General features: G+C 36.2%; 1 protein-coding gene across 2 annotated transcripts in view; it reads left to right on the forward strand.

Moving 5' to 3' along the window:
* B3GALT1 (beta-1,3-galactosyltransferase 1) overlaps positions 1-15,941 on the forward strand; it is a 224,527-nt gene that overhangs the window by 84,914 nt on the left and 123,672 nt on the right. For both annotated transcript variants that reach the window (XM_064451513.1, XM_064451512.1), the window contains exon 2: positions 15,330-15,478. The gene's annotated coding sequence lies outside the window, so the exon portion shown is untranslated. The remainder of the gene's footprint in view (positions 1-15,329; positions 15,479-15,941) is intronic.

Genomic DNA, 15,941 nt, shown 5'->3' on the forward strand with positions numbered 1-15,941 from the left:
AAAGGCTGCAGGTCACCAATGTGTTCTACTTTTGACAAATTTTCATGGGCTGCTTTTCTGAGATTGAGTTTGTACTTTTATTTCCTCCTGTGGAAGCCTACTTATTTTTCATTGATTTCCATTAAAGTGAGAAGAGCACTGATCCAGAAACAGTTCATGAATTGCATTATCCAGTTTAATTAGAGTGAACAGAAAGTTCCTCCACAGACAGAAGAGTCAGCATCCAGCCTAAAATGCAACTTCAGACATTAATGGTTGAGGCTAGCAATGAACTGAAGTCACACAGCCAGTGCCAATTACTCCTTCCACTCGTTATACAGTACATTAACAATGATGCTACAGCATGTTCTCTGTTTTAATATTTAGTTTAAATTTCTTTCTCAATTCTAAACCATGTCAGAACCAGTCCAATAATGATTTTGGTTTGTTTGAATAGTTTGATTTAAGTAGAATTCTTGTTTTGCTTTTTCTATTTGTCTTAAAAATCTTTTGATATCAAACCAATTAAACATTTGTAATAACAAACAGCTGATAAGCTGTCTACACCATTGTTTGTTTGCTGCTGCTATAATTTTATGGACAGAATGTGAAATCTTAAAGTTCACTGACAAACCTGCACTTGGGATAACATAGAGATACGCATGATACGAACTGTGCCAGGGAAGTTAAGGAAAAAGAGCACGCAGAAGCTTTCCTAGGCCATGTAAGGTTAAATTCCACAATTGTAACATGATGATACCCAAATACTTGCAAGAGATGACATAGTATCATGTGGAGGCAGATGCCATACAAGTAGTTCTCAGATTCTGGCAATGAACACCTTGTGTGTCATTCTCAGTATGGATACATGTCCAGGGAGGACAAGGTTTGATAGAGTCAGGCTATTCTGTGAAATGTCATAGCTCAGTTTCACCATGTTGATATGATATTGTCATAAAAAGAAAAATTGTAAGAGATTGAAAATACCCTACAGAAGTCGTCTTTCAGCTTGAAATGGTGGGAAAACTACAGTATGATTAGAGAGTATGAGGGCATGGCCAAGCCAACAGTTAGGTGTCCAGAGCTATCCCAAATGTGATCCTAACTTTTTTTACTTCTTTGGCTTGAAGGACAACTTAGCCTCAACAGATCACTTCTAGAGTATTGGGTCACATACTACACTAACTGGTGAATTACAAATAGCATTTACTAACCTTTGGTTTTTACACATAGTGCTTATGGAACCCATAAAGCATGCTCTGGATTCACTGCTGAAGTCTGTATATTACCTTTGTAAAACAGAACCTTTGCTTTATAGAAAGGAATGAAATATCAAAAAGTCAACATGTATTTTCCACTGGATCTGATCACTAGTTGCCTGTCAGTGGGACATAGAAACTAGGTGCTTCTCAACAGAAGAGAGGATTTCTGAAAGATTGTTCCTCAACAAGGAGGACTAAAACAAACATAGTTGCAACTTTGGTAAACCGTCTTAGCTAGCTAAAAATACCTTACTTTTGCTGACACAGATTTATACTGTGGCCACTTCGAGCTTTAGAGTATTCTTGTTTGGATTGCTTCTTCCACCTGGGAATCAAGCTGGAAACCTTACTAGTTGTTAATCATATACGATAAACACATCGAAAGTCCTGAGAGAGCGTGCTACATCACACACTGTAAGTAAAGACAAAAAAATACACAGGATTATGTGGAGTAGTACTGACCTGAAACGTAGTTTATTCCAACAGGCATTACTACAGCATTTTAGAGCTGAAAACTACTTTACCAGTGAATGTACTTTTCATCCCTATATGAGAACGTCACGATATAGCATCTGAGGCACAACAGAAACATTACCATTCAGTTTTTCAATTTTGAGTTGTTTTGTTATGAAAGATTTACTATTGACGCCATGTCTACAAGGTGGTTAAAAGTAGGCTTGCATCTTGCATAAACATATCCAAGCAAAATATCAAGGCCTAGGCAGTAGTTTAGGCTAGGCCACACTTAGGTCAGTGTGAGCTGACAACACCTCATTATGGGCTCCCACATAGACTGTGCATCCCGCATAAAGTTCGTTTCTGCATCAGATGCATAGTCAGTGTTTGAGCTGACAAACATAACGTTACTCCAGCTGCAGTCACAGAACAGAGGAGGACAGGAGAGATCATGGGCAGGATAAAAATGGAGTAAGTAGATTGCTTTACATTATTTTCTTTGTTATATAGTAAGCACATAATTTTAAAATAGTATTGGCACAACTTAAAAGCCTGGCCTCAAATCCAGCACAGCTATGCCCTTAGTTTCACAAATCTGACCAGTGAAGTTAGTGACAGCATGGGAATAACATCGGTCTGTGTGGAGAGAATCCAGGGCCAGAAGGGAGATTGCACAAACAGACCCCTCCACAGCTGGCAACATATTTCCCATTGAAATGAAATGCTGTTGTCTCTGTCCTGTTTCAGGACAATATACTGCAGGCAAAACTAGCTGACACATCTGCTGATCTGCTACCTTCAGCATGTGTGGTCCAGGATCAGGACAGGAGCTGCCCAGCCCAGGAAATAGATGACGTGCTGGCACTGTGGCCTAGGAGCATGAAACTGGGTGGGAGGTGGAAGAACGAGTATGCACTAAATGAATGAGACCTAGCAGGCTTGTGAAGTCAAATCAAAGCAAAATGAAGTAGAATGGATGGATTAAAAAGAAAGTTGGTATGTAACTTTTTCTTATTACATAGTTATGTAGAAATAAAAAATCATAGGATCATAAGGTATTTTATGTCGCGTTAGAAGACCAATCTTGTCTCTTCAAGAATTTACAGCAAATCCTCACAGTTTCTTTCTAAAAAACCCCACCTTTTATCCTTTTCAAATGTGAGTTGAATAATATACAGTACATGCTTAGTATTCATGTAGGGGGTTTGCTGGTGAGAATTTTTTTTTTTACTTTGATAACACTTTCTTAATTTGGAAACAAATCTAGCTTTAAATCTTTTCAAACAGAAAAACATGGTTCATTTACGTGACTGTTCGCCCTGTGAATCATATAATATACACTGAGAATCTGCTGTGGGGGAAAACTATTCTCTTTTCCTTTGTGCACTATAATATATCTGTTTCTGCAGCAATAATTTAAATCTCCTAAATGTTGCTAATGAAATTCTCTATTATTACAGTTCTGAGAAGAGATATTTAAATACATAGCTTCTGAAACGTACGGCCTTGGGAAATGTTAAAAAGGTGGCACTAAAATCTTTGAATTAGGAGAAGCAGTATTAAAAAATATTATTATTATTACGTGTGAATTCTGCACATGGAATTTTTTTTACTAAATGCTCCCAAGTTATAATTCTTTTCTTAGATGTGGTGGGATTCTCATAAGCAAAAAGCTCTCCAAAATTAGCCAGTCTTTGCCACCACAAATATGTCCTTGTTTTAGTTATTCAGTTGACATTTCTACTTCTAGCACCGGACACCCAGAGGCAGCGTAAATAAAGCAGTTATGTAAGCACAGGTAGGTCTGACAGGCCTATGTTCATGGCTAAGATGCACATACTTCTGCTGCAGACAGTGCAGCGATGCTTTGAGTGGTTCTGAGGCACCTTATGCCTGCAACTAGAGCATCATGGTTACGTGCTCAAGGTTAATCAATAATTAGAATTAGGTGAGGAAGTTGTTACCACAGAACCACACAAGCAGGAGCTCTTGATTTTCATTTGCCTCCTTTTATAGCATATGGTACAGTCTCTCAGTCACCTGAGCAATTTTACCAAGTAACATTCCTTCTACTATAGATGCAGGACATGCTGATGTCGCACAATACCACCTTCTCTCTTCCTATGCCACATAACAGTTTTCAAGGATTTGTGTGTTTTCAGTAAGCATTTAAGTTTGGGAGTAACTAAGTCTTTTAGGGAGAGAGAAAGATTTTTGTATGATGGTGTACAGGAAGATGAAAAAATAAATCAACTGTTCCTGTAGATTACTCTTGACAATGTCATTAGGTAGTTGTCTGAAGCCCAGGGAAAATTATTTTCTTTACCCTGATGGTCCCATGAATTATAAAAATTAGGTATTCTTGAAGAATTCAGCACAGAGTTGAATGCAATCAGATCTACTGTTCGACCTAGCATTGTATGTGGGCCTAAACCTAATGTTTTTCTAAGCTATTCAAGCTTCTGTACCCCATCATCACTGGATCCTTAATTTGAGGCACTAAAGGCTGACTCTGCCACAATATAGTGCATAGATAAGTACCTTCTCTCAAAGGAAATTACGTGGACTGGTATTGTGATGGCATTCCTTGAGAAAAAAACTTCTTTGCAATTTTCTAGTTATATATAAACAATTTTATAAATTGCTTGTATTTATTTTGCTCCAAAAGGTTTTCTCAGGGATGTCTAAATGTATTTTCACTTAAAAATATTTCTACCTAACCATTAGTTAACTTAGTTTTCTACCAGAAAAACTTGGTACAATAAGACATGCTAATGAGCACAGCTCCTTATAGATAGCCTTTTTGTGTAAGTGTTAAAGAATATACTTTAGAATTCTTTGTTAGTTTAGCATCTTAAAAATTTTAAAAATAAAAATAACACTTATGACATTACAGTTTGAGTGCTGTAAGAATCAGCTAGTGTATTTTTCTTACAAAAATACTAGAAGTTTTATAAGAGAATCTGAGGATACAGAAAGAAGACTTTACAGTGAAACAATGAAAGTCCCTTTGTCAGATTCCTCTGTGAATTGCAAATATATTGCACATACAGCAAAACTAGCTATTGCAAACTCCCGTGTCATTTGAAAAATCATTCTAAGAGTAGTTATTAAAAACATCTCTGAAATATTATATTGAAAAGCTGAAGACCAAAGTTCATGTCTCTGAAATACATGAAAGGAAGAGTAGCTGGATTGGATATCTCTATTTGTGTTGTGGCTGCAGGTTTGCAGGTGGTAGGCCTGGAAACGAACCTGAAAAACTCTAATTTTTTTCCCCCCAAAATATCCACCATTAGAAAGCCAATATAGAATAACAGATGATCCAACAGTTCTCTCACCTTGTAATCATCACACATACTCAGGATTGTCTCACAAAACTACCATAATAATTGACTGTTTCATTCTGGACAGAATATTCAAGAATGTCTTCTCTTTACCAGACTTCCCAATCAGTTGTCTAATGCTTCAGGAAAACAGCAGCTGATAAAACAGATTCTGAGTAGGAAAATGCCTGACCAAATTTTAAAGTCTGTTCATTGCCAGTGAGAAACCCATAGTATGTCATTCAACAATGGACACTGGGCCTAGAGGGAAAGTAAAGATAAAAAAGAATTAAATCATCTGAATCTAGTCAAGGATAGAGGTTGACTCTTTTTTCTGACACTAATTCTACTGTACACATTCCATATGGTAAGTATAATGGAAAATAAAGGAAAAACAAGACTCGTTTGTGTAAGGTTTTCTAAATACGGAAGATGTAAATGCTGTTTTACCTAATTGTTAAAGACACCACTAGAAGATAATGATGAACCAATACTGTGTGGTGAGAACAATATGAAGTAGGTTAATCATCTGGAGATCATGCAACCCATGTTAGCGTCTAGTTAGTCTTTTCCCTAAGGTATAAACATAATTTGAATTTCAAAAAAGACCTTAATAACATAGTTCTTTCTTTTCTGTTAAATTAGGATTTGGACCATAAAGAAACCAACTTTACCTTTTCTTAATTTCTGTGCAATCATCTGATCGGAGCTAGTAGCCTGAAATTGGGGAGTGTGAATATTCCCTATTAGCTCAACAGAAGGCATTGGTAAAGCTCCCACCAAGTTATGTGTCCTTGATCCAAGATATTCTTATCTTTGAAATTCTCATGCAGATAGATAATGTCTGCTAAATCAGAAAGCTTTTATGCTATGCTATGTTACACCTATATGCTCACCATTCCGTGGGGATATAAATCCATACTACATCAGTGAAGTCAGTGTAGCTAATTTATACCATTTGGGCATCAGACACACAAAAAAAAAACCTATAAAATTATTTCCCAATGTAATATTCATAGAGATGAAAAACAAAACCAACAGGAAACACCCCCCGTAATTCAACCCATGGCCATGTGTATAGAAAAACAGCATTTGCTTTCACGATTTTTCTTTTTACTTCTAGATTTTAAAAATTCCAAAACTCAGTTTTTCCTCTGACAATTGTTAATAATTGTTATTTACTGTAGGACCAAGGAGCTGAAGTTTAGTGAGGAATAATAGATTACATTAAATCTAATTGATGTTAGGCAGCCATCAGGGATATTCATAACAATGAGAAGTGACCTTAAAAATACTGAGCACTTGCATTATATTTGTAGGATAGCTGAATGTTCTCTTTCAACTCCCTCTCCCCAGCACTCTTTACTTTTAAAAATCTAACTTTTGCATTGCTGAAAATATTACATCCTTCATCCCGAAATGAAAAAAAAGCCTATTTATATATATAAAAAAGATTATTTTAGCTGTTTGTAAGGTGAGCATGGCTGATTTTGCTTAGTTGTCATGGACTTCAAAAATGACTGGTTTTGTAAATTTTATAATAGTAAAGAAGGTACTGAACTCACATGAGTGACTAAGCTTCTTGAGCCAAAATATTCGTCTTGCAACCTCTGTTCCTCAAAATCAAACTCAACAAAAATGACAAAAATATCTAATCACAATTGAACAAAAAGTGCCACTACTATGCTACTATTAAAACAAAATCGCTAAGAAAAAGAAAGCCACATTTTTATGCTTGCCTATTAGACTTAAATTCCTACATCAAAACAGTTAAGTTTCAGTAGTAATTCAGAGGGATTTTGAACTACTAAGTACTAACTAGAGCGTCTTCCTAGTAAAAGTCACACATAAAGAAGTTATTTAGCTGTTGAAGCTTCTGAATACTGAGAATAAAGGACTGGGCATCTTAACAGTATAAAAGAGGTGCTAGAAAGATAATTTTATACATATTAAAGGCAGTGTTAGAGATTTTCAGGGTCGTTTTTGGGTGGGTTGTTGTTTGTTTTTGGTTTTTTTTGGGGGGGGGGGGCGGTGAGAAGGAGGAAGGTAGGGTAGAAAAATTCTGATAGGAAAACACCTGAACATCACAAGGATGAGAACATTGCCTATACAGAGGACTGTCACTTGTTTTAGAGGTTTGGTTTCGTTTTTTTTCTGGGGGGTTTAGTGTTTTTGCTAGACTCAGATCAGCCAGCCAGCTCCCCAGCATGTCTTTTGGATTCTGCTTTTCTGGAGACCCTTACCATAACTTTCTCACAGGCATTTATTTAATATTTTTTCTTTTTCTGCTTTTTAAAGCTGAATTGCTTTAAATGTTACAGGTTACACTGTGTTAAATATGTCTTGATCTTGTACTTGTGTTTTTGGGGGTGGTGGGGGAAATACAGGTGGCTAGGGAAGCTTACTAATTTTTCTTGGAAGATTCATGAAAATCTTCATGTTTCATCCTAATGCTATTTTTCTAAGAAATGTCTGTTTGACTAAATTGACATCTTAGCAAAAATTAACAAACCTATTTCCCACTGAGCTTTAGTTGTAGTTTAAAAGCACATTAAACTATAAAGCACTCTGGACTTCAAATGTGGTGAATCAGCTGCATATCTATGGCATACATAACCTTGGAATTCACAATATTCTCTATATTAGATTAATATTTGCCCCATTTTCTAGACCAATGCCAGACCCAGACCGATGATGCTACCATGTTGCTTGACCCTGCTTTTTTTTGTTGTACTGCCCTATTTCTTGCATTATCTTTAGGGAAAAAAAAAAACAAACCCAGACATATTTATACAGTTTATTTAAGATATATGGCTCCATAGCTGATTCTTTTCATACCTGTAATTTACAAAAGATTATTTCTTTTCCCTTTGTAAAAGGAAATGTAATTGCCATATATTCTCAAGAGCTCAAATCGAGTTCTTCCATCTGATTTTGTGCTTCCTTCAAACTGTACTTTTTTAAAGAAGGAAGGTGGAAAATCAACCAACCTAGTTTGGATTTTCTGAATAAGCCCCCAAACCCCAGATTCTCAGCACACAGATGAAAACGATTTGTTTATACAATACTTCTACAAGTAATACAGGAAGCTTGCATTTCTTTCTAGAAACGGAGTGATCAGGGAACTGATACGAATTTTCTAAGCTAGACTCATTTATGCAATGTCATTGTAAAGCTTCACACTGGAAGATGCAAATCTTTGAGTAAATCAAGGTAAAATTATAACAGTTAACCTGAAGATAGGTATGATTTATTCTCTATTTCTTGTTTAGGTACTTACATACATTGTGACTCACTCATTCCTCCTTACAATTGTTGGGAATTATAGAGTCTGGAATGTATTTCTTACCATTGCACAAATTAAGGAAGTTTCATGGTCTCCATTTTATAGAAGAGGGAGAAGCCCAGAAGCCATACAAGGAACCTGAGTTTCCCTGAGTCCTAGTCACTGGCCTAACTCTGTTATAATCCAGACCTAAAGGCTAACCATGTCTAACCATGACAGCAAACTCATTTTGCAATATACGTACCTATTTATTCAGTGCTATTAGGTGACGTGAAAACATTTTGTTTCTACATATTATTTTCACTGATATGAGTTATCTTCCAAATAAGGTGGAACTTTTAAAATTAATTTTGAAGTGACCTGAATATGTGTGTTTTTAAAAATATTCTGCTAAAAAAAATATATATCAGATTAGTTCCATGTGTCAATTGTGATCACAAAAGTTTCTAGAGACCAGAATCTCTTACTTAAATTGAGTAGGTATGACCTTAGTTTGAATTAAGTTCTTCACAACCTTTTGGCCTTCCAGAACAGATCAGGGTTTGGTGGTCTCTGAAGTGCGCCTGAAGGCCTGGTTTGAGCTCTTAGGTCTTCTGCTCACTGCATCATTTTGCTCTTTCCTATTCTGCATAATTCTAAAATAATTCCCATTTACTACTCACCACAATAAAGATCAGGGGCATTTAGTGCAACAAGTTTTACTGGCAGATAGGCCAGTACCTCTGTCAGGAGGAGGGCTGGAGGAACAGCAGAAGTGAAAGAGTGTAAGACAGTGGTTCTGACTCAAACAAACTACATATGCCAAAAAGAAGGTGTCTGATTCAGTTTTCTGAGCCTCTTCTACCTTGTTTATTTGGTCAGCAAGCAACTCAATGATCCTGATAAACTTGCTTTCAGACTCCTATCTTGGCTATGCTACTCACAGGAGGAGCAGGCAGAGAGAGAAGAAAAGCACTGCTCTTTCCTTCCTTCACACTCTCCACAATCCCTCTGTTTTCATTTTCAGTTTCCCTCCCGTAACTTTCATGATGGTATTCCTCTGCTCTCTTTCTGTGTAGCACACTTCAAAACATGATTTCTTATGTGTAACCAGGGAGAGGGGATACTTTGCATAAGGAGAATAAAATCAGAGAGAGAGAGATTTTGAAAGTAAGTTTAAGACATAATGTGGAAGTTTGGTTGATGTATCATGTAGGAGATACCAGGATGAGAGGGACCAGGAAAAAGGGAGACTGAGATTCAGATTACCATTGCAAAGTTTATCCAACTCAAAAAAGTATACCACAGATGGCAGCAAAATGGTAATGCAGGCACAGTTAACTTCTTAAGAGCTACTGATTCTTATTTTACATACTTGTTTATACATAGCCCATTCGGCCTTCATCAGCAGAGGCTTCTGAGATTTGTAACATGAAGGTTCATGGGTGCATGAATACTTGAGCTTTTTTTATTTTATCCAAACAGATTTGTTCTACTTGAATCACAATATAACTAGCTTTCAAAATATGGTATATGTCTTCAGAAAGCACAGTGAGTGAGTAAAATAGGTACTAAATAAAATCCTCATAATTGAATGCAAAATGAAAAAAAATTCATGTAGAGCAGCACATGAGGGTAGTCATAGTTATAAAGGGAAAACAAAATCACGTAATTATTTAAGGCACAGAGATTAACTGTTTGGAATTCCTACCAGCAACCAACTAAATTAGTAATGGATACTGGTATTTCTCAAATACTTGGTAATAATTAACATAAGATGATAAAAGACATTTCAAAATAAAAGGAATCAAGAAAGGACTTTTTTTTTAAAGTATAAGTCAGCTTAATGAGCTAAAGATTAAGAAATAAGACCCTCTTAATTTAACAGTACTTTTTAATCTACTTAAAAAGAGGCAGAATTATCAAATGATACATCTGAGATAGTTTTGCAGCTAACAATTGATCTGCCATACATATGAGCAATATTCAGGGCAAAAGAAAATCTCGCCTGTTGCACTACACAGTAATTAGTAGAATAATTAAATACAGTAAGAACTGTATTAAAGACCATGCCTAACAAGAAATTTCCCATCTCAAGTGGCCAACTATTATGATTGGTGTAAAGTATTTCTGGAGCACGGATTAGCATCAGGATGAAATCAATAATGCTAGAATGGTGAAAAGAGGCACAGAATCAGCCTTCCTTTTTATACAAAGGGTCATGAAAGGAATAAAAAAAAAATGTGGAAAGTGTAAGCATATTTAATTGTTCAACTGAGTTAAAAGATGTTAAAAGGATTAAAAATAAGCAACTACTTTTTTTCAATCTACAAAGCATCAGATGTTATTTATTCTTTCACCTGGAAACTAGAGACCAGTTGGTTGGATGTCAGCTATTGAAAAAATCATTGTGTGAAAGTTAAAATGCCCACTGGAAAAGCATAGTTCAATTAAGTATAGTCTGCCAGATCAGTCAGAGAAGGTCATACTTAACTGACATGCAGGAGCACTGCAAAGATGTTATTGCCCTGACTGATGAAAAGAATTCAGTAGATTTATGATACCCTGATTTGACAACACTCTGCCCTCAGAAATCAATGTCTATAAGACAGTGTTAGGACATAGGGAGTAAATGAGACTGGTAGTTAAAAACAAGAGGTGGAAAAATGCATTTGAAAGCTTGTTTTTTCAAGTTATTTTGGGAGGAAATATGTAGGTCTAAGTCAATCTTCTAGTACACCCATATTATTTGGTTTGGGACAAGGATACTGATTCTTTCCTTTTAAATTGCAACTGAATTTCAAGGTGATCATATTAATTAGATGAATAAGTAGATGACAATCAAAGTTTATTCTATACAGAAGTAAACCCATATAAAGGATATAGCATACATACACCTTGCATACTTGTGCCATTCAGAAATGAGAATGTGTGAAAAATCACTGAGCAATGCCCTTCTGTGTATTGCTAAGGACAAGGCAGCAGTATCTCACACTAGCTGAACTATGAAACAATGCAAACATGGACTTGTTTCTGTTATTTAAGATGCTTAATAGGGACCAGCTGGGCAACCACTTACCATGGGAAAACAATGTTGCTTTGTCCCATGCCAAAACATGAGATCTTTACCAAGTCTTTGTTTGGACAAACTCAGTTGTAAATTAACTGGTCTGTTCCTACATTCAGCAGCTTCTGGAATGCCTGCCTGGAAGATATAGCAGTGTAAAATTATTTTTCATAAATTCTATCTGTGCCTCCTATGGAACAAAACACTTCCTATACAAATATTAAGCTACCCAACACAACTTTGAAGAGCAGCTCCAATACAAAATTTTAAGAGTTTTAATATCACAAGGAATTCTATGAAATTCGATGAAATGCAGCAAGTTTTCAGAGTAATTGCTTAAGAGCTCTATCAGAGCCGTTTCAGAAGTTCTTTTAAGATTTCCCTGTAACTGAAACTTCTGTTATCACTGAAGTATTTAAGTTACATTTAAAAGAATATTGATTTTTTTCCCAGATGAGATTTGAGATAGTATAAAGAAGTAACCAGCATTATGCAAAAGACTGTCAAAGACAATGTCAAACTGGGCCAGAGAATCAGAACTAAATTATGAGTGCAAGAGATGAGCTTGAAACTGGGATAAGGGATAGCTAAAGGTTGGATAAAACATAACTATCCACAGCGATGGGACAGTATCACCAGATTCTTAGAATAAATCAAAACCTTCGTTTCTTTCTTTTTTTTTTTGTTTTGGTTTTTAAACTTTATTTCCCCTTGATCCACCCTGAAAGGAAATGTTTTTCCTACCTTTGTGGAAGGGAGACAGTCTGCCTCTTCTGGTTCATTTCTTAAAAGATGCTATATTCCTTGGAGCTTTTAGCCTTGCTGTAGGTACTGTACACATGGAGGGAACCCTCCCCAATGAACTCCAGACCCTAATGTGCTTTACTCTACTTCACAGCATGTAATGTGTAAACACTAGTCAGTACCCTGAACCCTATACGTCTCTGAAAACAGACTGCAAAGAAATTGGTCTGACTTGGTTAGTGAGACAGTGTTGTAGAAGCTAAAGGAACTAGAGTAGATGCAGTTGACACCCCTATCTGATTATTTTTGAGCAATGGGAAAGGTGTAATTCAGATATGGGCAAGCACTCCAGCTCATTATCATTTTAACCAAGCCATTTTTATGTAAAGGTTTTAAAACAGCACCAAGTTACCATGGAAACTGATTGAAGCAGAGACTTACTGTAAATTCTTTTCTAGACGAGGATAACAGGACTGACAGGTGGGCTGTAAAAGGAAAATGAGTGCAATATAGAGTTAGGCATGATGGTCTGTTTTCTCATCCTTAAAGTGTCTTTTATAGCTCTGCTTTATCTCTACTATTTTCTACAGTGATACATTGAACATATTTTAAAAGAAGCTCCCACCCAAATGAACCTTTTATTTTGTCATAATGCTATTTGCAAGGGGATATACGCGCTCTAGAGAAAAGAGCTGAAGGGCAGGGCACTCCACTTATTTTCCCAAATTATCATGTCTTGCCAGAATCATCAGGGAGGAAGAGCCATCACTCAGGAAATGCATTTGCATAAAGTGCCCTTTGCTGCCAATGTTTATATTTTGCTCCTGAAATATGCTCTAGGTACCTTCACACCATAGCACAGTGCTCTCCTTGTACAATATGAAGGAAGGTAACAGGGGAATAGAGTGTTTTTAGTGAAGAAACACTCCATTTCTCTTTCTCAAAAATTTTGAAAAGAAACCTATTTGCTGCAATCCTATTCAAAGTCAAAATTATTTTGCTCTGTAAATATCTTTCTTAGTCTGATGGTAAGAATGAGAGAGATTAGAGTAAACAGCCCCCAAAATATGGTGCCAGAGTTTTAAGAAGGGAAATTGGCAGAGAATGGACAACAGCAGAACATGTACCTTTTCCACTTGGAATAGTTAGCTGTCAGCACTGGAAAACATTTCAGCGTATGAATATGCAGTATCTTTTAAAATCTGTGCCGGATGTTTCTACCTGCTGTGCTTAAATTCAGAATTTTCTGTTATCATTAGAGAAAAATAGTTCTCTTTTCCAATAAAATTTTATACCAAAAGGAAGGTGGGAGAAGGGGGAAGATTCTTACTTGAACTCATCCTGATACTTTTCTAGCCTGAAGTTTCTGCTTCTTGGTTCCAGCTCCCAGCTGGAGCTGTTTTTGTACATGCCCTCTTGACATAAGCCATAAAGCTATTTTCCTCCAGATTTTAAGATGTTTGCTGTCATCAACAGTCATAGTTGGTCCCAGTTCACTAGAATCACAATAGATACCTTTCCAGCATGTTTGCCTTACAGCTAAAAAGTAATGGCAACAGCTGGTTTTGTTGTCAAAAGTAAATATACTTCTCACCTTCAGTCTGTGCCTTCCTCAGCATGCTGGGGGTGGGGACATGACAGATGCTTCCCGCTAACTTAAATCACAGAAAACATGGTATTTGGTGTATGGCATGAATTTCCAGGAAAATAAGACACCTTAATAAAATGTGGCATACTCTAAGGAAACACATATTACGTGTTAAAGTATATGAAGATGTGACTAATCGCAGAACTCCATGATAAATGATGTACAAGCTAACAGTTACTTGTCATAAATTAATTTTGATGACTATGTTTGCTATATGTAAAGCTTTTTGGCAGTGAGACAAAGGGAAACGTGGAGCCAAATTCTGCTCTTTTTAGGCTAAGTTCATTGTTGATTCAGGGCTCTGTCCACTGTACTATATTTGTGTGTCTCTGAGCCACATAAGGCTGCCAGTCCAGGCGCAGTGGCAGGGAGTCTTACGCAGACGCTTGTGCAGTCCTTGAGATGGAACACTCAAGGACTCCATGCATTAAAGGGTAGAACCATTTCCGTCATTTAAAGGAAGCCATTTAAAGTATTTCTATGCTTTTTGTCTTCATTCCGACATAAATCTTACCGGAAAAGGGCCAACAAATACGGCTGTTGTCCTTCTCAAGAAAATAAGTTCCCCATGAACGTAGAAATTATTTTAAAGATACGCTTACAATTTTAGAAAAGATGTCCCAAGGGTCTACAGTTTAATTCCATTAAAATTCCTTGGCACCATTATATGTTCCCAAATTTTAATTATTTTCCCTACCTGCTTGTGTAACAAAAATATGTCATTCCAAATAATCATCATCAAATTCCCCATACAGGTGTTTATAACTATCTTGGACTTAATTAAGGAAGTCAGAGGATTAGAAATGAGAATGTTGGGAATTGCTAAGTTCATAAAACAGGAAATACAAATTTAATTTACAAACTCTTGCCTAAAGACACGACTGTTCAAAAGCAAAGGTGGGGAAAAGAAGCACAAGAGATGGAGGAGGGATTGTTAGGAACTGGGGAAAAGCCAAGAATAAGTTCTGGCAAAAAAAAACCCTAAGAAGTGATAGAACAGAAAAGGAAACAGGCAACCCTCCTTTAAATTGCAATTTAGGAAATTGTAGTTTACAATACAAGGGTAATTCTTGCAAGCCTGATCAGAATTCTGTGAAAATCACTGAACCCTGCATAGGTGTCCAGATAGGCACCTTGTTGTAAACTTCAAGATCATGCCTAAAAGAAAACAGATAAATGCTGCAACTAAAGTAGCCTCTGGCGCTTCTAAATATGACTGGTCCCTCTGAAGGTGTTGCTTGCACTTCCAAAGGACAACTAGCCAAACACTAGTAGCTTCTGCTTCTCATAAGACCATGTTTTGTGTTGTAAGACACTTATAGTATTTTTATGTGTTTGCATTGCCACTATTTTCTTTTTACAGAAAAAAAAATACTATTATATAAATAGATTTTGTGTGTGGATTTAAGTGGATAGCAATATTAATATATGGCAGTATTCACTTGTGCAAACTGATTATATCAGAACTTGACCCCAAGTCTCTCATTGTTCCATCTCTGTTTTCATGGAAGACAGAAAGAAAAGAAATTTTAAAAAGTCTCTCATTAACCCATACGTAACTCATGGATATTTGTCAATGCAGGTTTATCGATATACAGTCTGCACTGGTTTCATACGTGACAAGGAGGCAAGCAAACAGTGGAGAACAGCAGTAGATATGATGCAAGAATATATCAGCAAGAAAGAAAAATTAAGGACAAAAAGACAGAGCAGATTCTAAAAAAAAAACAGGTAAGGAATTCAGGTGATTCTGTATAAAATGTAAATTGTACAATGAATTATATCAAATAGTTTATGTGCATCTTGCCCTTCCCGGTATTTCTGAGAATTACTGCTGTATGTGTCTACGGACACATACACAAGTATATACTCTACTTATACCCACTCACACAATTAATTTCCTTTTTGAGCAGAATTGCCATTACCTTCAGTGCAAATATTTACCATACTGGCATTTGACATTTCTTTTAATAAAATCCATTTTCTATATTTCATTTTATTTTTTTTAAATAAAACATTTTTACTATTTCCTACAGAAAACCAAACAAGTAATATTCTTACAAAGGAGTAAAAGAGAGTTGTGCTATGTGTGCTACTCTTCTTTCTCAAAAAATCATTTCTAAGTTCTCAAACTTTACATTATCTCATCCTAGTACTGATCTCTTGGGGCATTACGTGCACACTGCAGAAAAGC

The sequence above is a fragment of the Phalacrocorax carbo genome, chromosome 5, assembly GCF_963921805.1.
Source record: "Phalacrocorax carbo chromosome 5, bPhaCar2.1, whole genome shotgun sequence".
NCBI lineage: Eukaryota > Metazoa > Chordata > Aves > Suliformes > Phalacrocoracidae > Phalacrocorax > Phalacrocorax carbo.